Here is a 9,164-nt window from a genome sequence, read left to right as displayed (position 1 = left end):
TCAGTTGCTCCTTGTCTGCTGTCGTGAGTACATTCGTGTAAGCGCTCAGACCTTAGTCCAGTTTCCTAGGTGTTGATACCAAGGATGTCACACCTTAGATTAGGATTGTATTTGTATATTTACCTGTGTTTTGACTCTGGCTATCCCTGACTACTCTTTACTCTAATCGCTTTTGTACTTCTGCCTTTCTGATTCAAGTTGCCGACCCTGCCTGTTTATCGACTCTGAATCAGCCTTCCGTTTCTGTACTGCTGCCGTCTTCTCTGTTGCCGACCCTCTGCTTGTCTGACCTGTCTCCCTTCAGTGGAACGTCTCCCACTGTAGGGTTATCTCTGAGGCTTGCCTCTCCGAGGCGCCTGCCCTAGCAGACGATTACTGCCAGGAGCCGAGATTCCTCTCTTTGCCTGGTTTGAGGATCTCACACACGGGGTTCCCATTCAGAGGTAACCACACCTCTGAGGAATTGCCGTGTGGTGGATATTTCCACAATCTTGTGAATTATTATTGTCGTTATTGTCTATTACCGTATTAGGTGTCCGGAGGTTAGTTGCACTTGTATTATTGGTGATTCTGCAGATCATCGATAATCAGGTGACATCTGTATTATTGGCGATACTGCAGATCACCAATAATCAGATTCTCTCTGGTTGCTGACACCGATCCTTACACAAATGCACTTTTTCACACAAAACGCAATTATTTGAACTTGCATTTAAGGCCTCACCAGACCTGCAGGTGGATTTTTTTCACACAGAAAATTCAGATCTAAAAAAATCGCACCAAAACACAATGCCAAAGCAACCCTATTGAAACACTTTAAAACTGTGGTGAATGCAAATTCAGAATTTCACACAATGCATGCAAATTCTGACAAGTGTGATTTTTCACTCAGGGTGATAAAGTTCAGGTAAATGAGTTCAGCCATGACAAGAACCAATTACGAGCATCTCAAGCAGAACAAATTGTCCAAATGATGGTTCTTTCATGAACTAGATATTAGTAGAGTGTTGTACTATGTTAGCCATCAGTAAAAGCAAGAAGATTTGAATCAGGATGATACCATTTATTGGGCTACGATGCCTCCTCATTGCACTTCACTCAGAGTCTGTGGTTTGTGGTGTTTGAGCAAACAAGTGGTCTTATCGTTTTGTCATTAATTAGCTAGGATCCCTGTGAGACTCTTTTAATGTTGTAATTAAGGCATCCAATGACATTTATTTATGGTTGCAGAACAATGTATCTCCTTTTTAATATCGCGTGTATATAAGTTCTGTGTTGCAAATGTGGTCAGTATAAATTAGTCTGATGAAGGCTTCATAGCCGAAAGCTTATTCCTTTTTTTTCTAAGTTAGCCAATAAAAGTTATCAACCCTAATTAGCAACTTAATGGAAGAGATGAGATGTACCTTTCAGATGTACCTGGCTGGCACACGCTCTTCCTGTGTGGACAGGTCACAGACTAGTGGTCATTCCAGCCACCAGCCTGTGGCTTTCCGGCTCTGTTGTACAAGCTAGACTGATGGGAGGGAGGAGGAGGAGAAGAAGATGGGAAAAAAAGGGGGAAACACATTGTGTGTGCCCGAGTGTGTCATTCCTTATCTCTGTAGTAAGGCATTGCTGCAGAGGGAACCACAAAGACTATTTACTGATGGTTGGCAGCTCTGCTTACTAGTTCCCTATGTTGTTTGTGTCAGACAAATCAGCTAATCAGCATGTACATTGCATGTAAAGGAAGGCAGCTTTGGCCAATGACTGCTATAAAGGGTCTCAGGCTTCCTAGTGGTTCCAGAGAAGTTTTGGGAACTAAATCCCTCTGTCCCTCTTTCTTCCTCATGTGTCCCTCTTTCAGGACTACTTTAGAGATCTATGTAAATACAGGTCCTTCTCAAAAAATTAGCATATTGTGATAAAGTTCATTATTTTCTGTAATGTACTGATAAACATTAGACTTTCATATATTTTAGATTCAAATACACACAACTGTAGTAGTTCAAGCCTTTTATTGTTTTAATATTGATGATTTTGGCATACAGCTCATGAAAACCCAAAATTCCTATCTCAAAAAACTAGAATATTTCATCCGACCAATAAAAGAAAAGTGTTTTTAAAACAAAAAAAGTCAACCTTCAAATAATTATGTTCAGTTATGCACTCAATACTTGGTCGGGAATCCTTTTGCAGAAATGACTGCTTCAATGTGGCGTGGCATGGAGGCAATCAGCCTGTGGCACTGCTCAGGTGTTATGGAGGCCCAGGATGCTTTGATAGCGGCCTTAAGGTCCGTACACATGCCTGATGGAAGGCAACGACGGGTCCGTCGTCACCTCCCACTGGGCGTGTTTTCAGCAGACAGTACAGCATGTGTACAGTCTGTCAGTGGACTGATAAGGCTGTTTCTGAGCGATCCGCCGGGCAGATCCAGAGTGTTGGGTCTTGCGTCTCTCAACTTTCTCTTCACAATATCCCACAGATTCTCTATGGGGTTCAGGTCAGGAGAGTTGGCAGGCCGATTGAGCACAGTAATACCATGGTCAGTAAACCATTTACCAGTGGTTTTGGCACTGTGAGCAGGTGCCAGGTCGGCTGAAAAATGAAATCTTCATCTCCATAAAGCTTTTTAGCAGATGGAAGCATTAAGTGCTCCAAAATCTCCTGATAGCTAGCTGCATTGACCCTGCCCTTGATAAAACGCCAGCAGCTGACATGGCACCCCAGACCATCAATGACTGTGGGTACTTGAAATTTGGACTTCAGGCATTTTGGCATTTCCCTCTCCCCAGTCTTCCTCCAGACTCTGGCACCTTGATTTCCGAATGACATGCAAAAGTTGCTTTCATCCGAAAAAAGTACTTTGGACCACTGAGCAACAGTCCAGTGCTGCTTCTCAGTAGCCCAGGTCAGGCGCTTCTGGTTCAAAAGTGGCTTGACCCGGGGAATGCCTCACCTGTAGCCCATTTCCTGCACACGCCTGTACACGGTGGCTCTGAATGTTTCTACTCCAGACTCAGTCCACTGCTTCCGCAGGTCCCCCAAGGTCTGGAATTGGTCCTACGTAAAGGGTTTAGAAAAACAATGGCCACAAATTCACTGTTGCTCTACTCCAGCTTTCACCCACGTCACGTTTTAGATTCTATCCCGTTCAGCCAATTTCTCAGTTTAAAACGAAATAATTTGAAACAGGAAGATTTTGAGGTACAAAGCAGGGAACTGGTGAAAGGGTTTTTGGCAAGAGGTTACCCCCTCCCCCTCCTAGCAGATGCATCTGAAAAGGCCAATTCCAAATCCAGGGGATCCCTTCTAAAAAAAGAGGAGAAGGGTGAAAAGGGGACATGACGGTGGTAAACAGTGTGTCCCCTTTATCTTCAATTTTTCCCCTATGGCGGATAAAATCCATACCAGTATTTGCAAAAATTGGCCAGATTTATTAGAAAATCAAGAACTGAGATCTAGTTTGGGCGATAAACCTCTGGTTTCTTTCCGTTTGGCCCGCACCATTGGAGATACGTTGGTGCACAGCGAGTTTAAAAATAAACGTGAGCTGAATTGGTTTGAAAGATTGCGCCCACCCGGTAATTACAAATGCCACAATTGTACACATTGTAGTCAGTTGCTTCCTGGCAAATTGGTTCGTTTGGGGGGTATTACTCTAACGATTCCCGAATGTATTAACTGCAGATCGGAATTTGTGGTGTATGCTGTGGTTTGTTCATGTAATTGTTTTTACATTGGCAAAACAACGAGACAGCTCAACACTAGATTTCAAGAACATTATAAATGAGTGGAGACAGGAAAAGGAGCAGGTAGGCTTATAGCTCATGTCAGAGAGGTACATAATGGGAACCCCAATCTCCTCAGATTCCTTGGGCTGAAAAAGGTGGGGGTGCCACATAGGGGAGGTAATAGAGATCAATGCCTGAGAAAAGAGGAGGCAAAATTGATCTCTGTTACTGAAGCATGTGGAAGACTTGGTCTAAATGAACGGAATGAGCTGTATTGTTTCCTTGATAAACATTGATCCTCCCCCATAGGAAAGTAGTATGGGCCGCCTTCTGCCTTTACTATGTTTATATGTATTCAAGTTTTTTAAAAACTATAACTGGTTTTATTAAGCGTGGACAGTTTTTTCAATTATGCAGGGAATTCTTTACAACTAGCCTCTTATTGTTTGTATTGGTTGTTCATGTGCCCTGTAATTATTGTTTTTAATGTAAATTCTCTTTCTCTCCGTGTAATTCCATAGGGGGAACGGACTTCCGCAACAGGATGTACCCAGCCTATTTGCTAGAATTTTAGCGTAAATTTTGACATAGCAATTTAATAGAGAGATTGGTCTAAAATATGTGCAATATAAGTGATATTTCCCTTCTTTTGGAATTAATGTAATTGTTGCTTGGTTTGTGTTTTTGGAGAAGGTAGCGAATCCTTCCTCATAGTTAATCATTTTACAAAAAAGAGGAGCCAGGTCTGATGCAAAGTGTTGATAGAACTCTGCGCAATATCCATCAGGACCAGGGCTCTTTCCCTTTTTTTAAACTGGATACTGTTTTTAGGAAGTCATTTTCAGTTATTAAGGCCCCAAGCATTTCTTGTTCCGGTATATCTAAGGAGGGTAAATTGATTTTTTCCAAAAAAATCCCTTACCTATATTTTCTGTATCACAATGGTAGACAATGATGGTAGACAATACTACCATCTATTTCCTTTTAAACAATACTAGTTGTCTGGCTCCTGCCGATCTTTCTGGCATTAGTAGTGTCAGAATCACATACCTGAAACAAGGATGGGGCGAATACAATCAGAAACATCTGCACTGCAAGCTTCAGGGTCTATGGGTGGTGGGTTGGGTTGTGGATAGTGTAAAGGCTGCTTTATAATGTGGCTTACCACACAGCAATATGCGGCATTCACAGTGCAGCGGTAGTGTTCTGGTATAATGTGTTGCGGCATCATAATCAGGGGTCTAGTCCTGGAAAAAGAAGTGAGCGGACTCACTCGGAGAAAAAATGGGCGTGGTCAAGCACTCCGTGGGCATGGTCATGGGTGGGGCCAAATATACATGACCTTAGCAGTGATGTAAAAGGTCTGCCAAGGAAGTTTCAGCTCTGCCGTAGTGTATCCCCCAAAAATAGATGTAATCTCACAGCATTTCACCAAAAAGACACATAATCTGGTAGAAGTTCCTCCAAAATACAGATAATATGGAAGTGGTTCCCCCAAAATAGACAATGTGGCAGCAGCAGTTCCACCAACATACACATAATTTGGAAGCAGTTCCCCAAAATACGCGAAACCTGGCAGCGGATCACCCAAAATACACGTAACACCCAAAGGACATATAATCTGGCAGTAGTGGTCCCCCAAACATACACAATCTGGCAGCAGTTCCCCAAAATACACGTAATCTGGCAGCAGCCGTTCCCCTAACATACACATAATTTGGCAGCTGTTCCCCAAAATACATAACAGCGGTTCCACAAAAATGCAGATAATCTGACAGCAGTTCCCCCAAAATAGGTACCCCCAGGTAGCCAGGTCTATAGGTGTCCCCAGTATAAGTAGCCATGAGTATAGTAGTCCCCAGTATATGTAGCCAGAGGTATAGTTGCCTAGTATATGTAGCCAGGGGTATATGTGCCCAGTATATATAGCCAGGGGTATATGTGCCCAGTATATGTAGCCAGGGGTATATGTCCCCAGTATATGTAGGCAGGTGTATATGTCCCCAGTATATGTAGGCAGGTGTATATGTCCCCAGTATATTATTTTTTATTATTATTATTATTTAGTATTACGCATATTACGCAGCGCTGTACAGTGTATATATATATATATATATATATATATATATATCCTGTCACTATCTGTCCCTCAAAGGAGCTCACAATCTAATCCCTACCATTGCCATATGTCTATATTATGTAGTGTAAGTACTGTAGTCTAGGGCCAATTTTAGGGGAAGCCAATTAACTTATCCGTATGTTTTTGGAATGTGGGAGGAAACCAGAGGGCCCGGAGGAAACCCACGCAGACACGGAGAGAGCATATAAACTCTTTGCAGATAGTGCCCTGGCTGGGATTCGAACCAGGGACCCAGCGCTGCAAGGCGAGAAAGCTAACCACTACGCCACCGTGCTGCCCGTGCTGTATATGTAGGCAGGTGTATATGTCCCCAGTATATGTAGGCAGGGATATATGTCCCCAGTATATGTAGGCAGGGGTATATGTCCCCAGTATATGTAGGCAGGGGTATATGTCCCCAGTATATGTAGGCAGGTGTATATGTCCCCAGTATATGTAGGCAGGGATATATGTCCCCAGTAATGTAGGCAGGTGTATATGTCCCCAGTATATGTAGGCAGGGGTATATGTCCCCAGTATATGTAGGCAGGGGTATATGTCCCCAGTATATGTGGGCAGGGGTATATGTCCCCAGTATATGAGGGCAGGGGTATATGTCCCCAGTATATGTAGGCAGGTGTATATGTCCCCAGTATATGTAGGCAGGGGTATATGTCCCCAGCATATGTAGGCAGGGGTATATGTCCCCAGTATATGTAGGCAGGGGTATATGTCCCCAGTATATGTAGCCAGGTGTATATGTCCCAGTATATGTAGGCAGGTGTATATGTCCCCAGTATATGTAGGCAGGGGTATATGTCCCCAATATATGTAGGCATGTGTATATGTCCCCAGTATATGTAGCCAGGTGTATATGTCCCCAGTATATGTAGCCAGGTGTATATGTCCCCAGTATATGTAGGCAGGTGTATATGTCCCCAGTATATGTAGGCAGGTGTATATGTCCCCAGTATATGTAGGCAGGTGTATATGTCCCCAGTATATGTAGCCAGGTGTATATGTCCCAGTATATGTAGGCAGGTGTATATGTCCCCAGTATATGTAGGCAGGGGTATATGTGCCCAGGTAGCCAGGTGTGCCCCCACCCGGAGGGAGCAGAGAAGGGGAGCTATGGGGACAGTGGGGATGGGCGGACATCCCCCCCATCCCTCACCTTTGTGCTCCCCTTCCTGCCTCTCCCCTCCAGCATTGTTAAGTGTCGGGCCCGGCGGCGAAAGTGGGCGGAGACTTACCTCGTTCCAGCCGCAAGGGACGCTCCGCTCTGTGTGCGGCTAGTCTGGTCTTCTAGCCGCACACAGAGCGGAGCGTCCCTTGCAGCTGGAAGAAGGCGGAAAGTCTCCGCCCACTTTCGCCGCCGGGCCCGACACTTAACAACGCTGGAGGGGAGAGGCAGGAAGGGGAGCACAAAGGTGAGGGATGGGGGGGGAGATGTCCGCCCATCCCCACTGTCCCCATAGCTCGCCTTCTCTGCTCTGCTCCCTCTACACAAGCCAGGGTGAACGGCGTTCACTCTGAAGAAAAAGTGGGTGAACGCCGTTTACCCGCGTCCACGCAGGACTTGACCCCTGATCGTAATGCATTGCATGCAGTGCGTTATCACTAAACATGCACGTTAACAGTAATGGTGAAGCATAATTTGCAATGACTGCATGCTTCACTGTGCCCAACATAAAGCGAGCATAACGTGCGGAGCCGCTATCCCAGGCAATTTGAATTGTGTAAAGGGAAATAAATATGGTATCCTCTATATAGCTCTTACTTTACGGTGCCCTTTAAAGGAGTTATCAGTCAATTATTACTAAAATAAGTGCTACTTACCCAGGGCTTCGTTCAGCCCCAACCCTAGCCCCAGCCCTAGCATGTCCCTCGCCGCAGCTCTCCCCGCAGCCGTTCGTTGCCTCTGCCTCCCGGTCCACGCTGATGGGCGGAGATAGGCCTGTACCTCCCCCCGCGAGCGGCGCTGTCAATCACTGCCAGGTGGACTGGAGCGCACGGCGCAGTAGCTCTACGCCTGCGCAGTACGCTCCGGTCCACGTGGTGGTGATTGACAGTATAGGCAACCGGGGTTGGAATCTTGGATTTACCTATTCAGCAAGCCAGTACCTATTCAGTAAGGACTCCTCGGGCAAGACTCCCTAACACCAGGGCCAGTTCTCTCATGAAGCAAGGTGAAACATTTGCATCAGGCGCAGAGATTACAGGGGCAGCATGTTTGTACTGTGTTTACACTCTAACAGCATGCAGTCAGAGCAGGAGGAAAAGCGATAGGAGAGTGATTGAGATGAAGAGGGCATCTTTGAGGAAAAGCAGGTTGTTGTGCTGTGTGAGGAGTCTGACAGTCAGTGAGGAGGGGGGAGGTAGGAGAGCAGCAGTGTTTCATTTGACTTGCACAGTAGAAGGGAGTAGGTGGCACTGCTGTCCTGACTGAGGAGGAATGGAAAGACTGAGGGTAAGCAGTTTGTTTGTCACAGACTCACAGCCAGCCAGTGTGCTATAGTGTTGAGCTGCAGCATGTCATGTGAGAACATTAAAGAGAATCAGTACTGTGAAAATCTTCCATAAATAATGTACCAGCCTGTTTGTTGTCTTCTCCTAGCCCCCTCTGACATTTTCGCTGCTCCCCCCTGCTTTCTTGGTGATAAAATCACCGTTTTATTCATTATTTTTGTAAACAATGAGGATGGCTGCCAAACAGGAAATACATCATCAGAGCAGGTGCCCGTTTGCAGAGGCTCCTCTCAAACGTGACTTGACTGCTGGAATGTTACTCCCACTTGTTGCATTAGCTGCTTGTCTGGGCTTTGAACTGATCTTTTTGCACTCACAGCTGTTCACAAGGTCACAGCTCTGTAAGCCTCACAGACACGCTGGCTGTAAGCGGAGACCTTGCCTGTGAATCATACACACAGCACACAGGAGAGCAGAGGGGGCATGGAGGGCGCATGGAGGCGGTGTGCATAACTTCTCCCTATCACAGCAGAGGCAGTGCATTCCTCTCTGGGTCGACAAAGCTTGACAAAGAAGACGATTAGATATATTACAGAGACAGTGCAACTAGAAAAGGCTGCAGTAAGCCAGACCACATTACAACAGGTATAGGAACTTATAGGATAGAAGAAATAAGACTGAAAATTTTGTTAAAGAGTCTCTTTAAGTGAAGCAGAGTAAGTTGTCGGGTGCTGTGCAATCATTCCAAATTGGCGTGAGGGGGTGCATCCTGACAAGTTTGCCTCAGGCAGAAAAAAGTCTAGAACTAGCCCTGCCTAACACTGCAGGGTGGCCTACTGAGTGTGCCCTGGCTGCAC

This window comes from Hyperolius riggenbachi, chromosome 1, assembly GCF_040937935.1.
Source record: "Hyperolius riggenbachi isolate aHypRig1 chromosome 1, aHypRig1.pri, whole genome shotgun sequence".
Classification (NCBI taxonomy): Eukaryota; Metazoa; Chordata; class Amphibia; order Anura; family Hyperoliidae; genus Hyperolius; species Hyperolius riggenbachi.
This window is presented reverse-complemented; position numbering follows the sequence as displayed.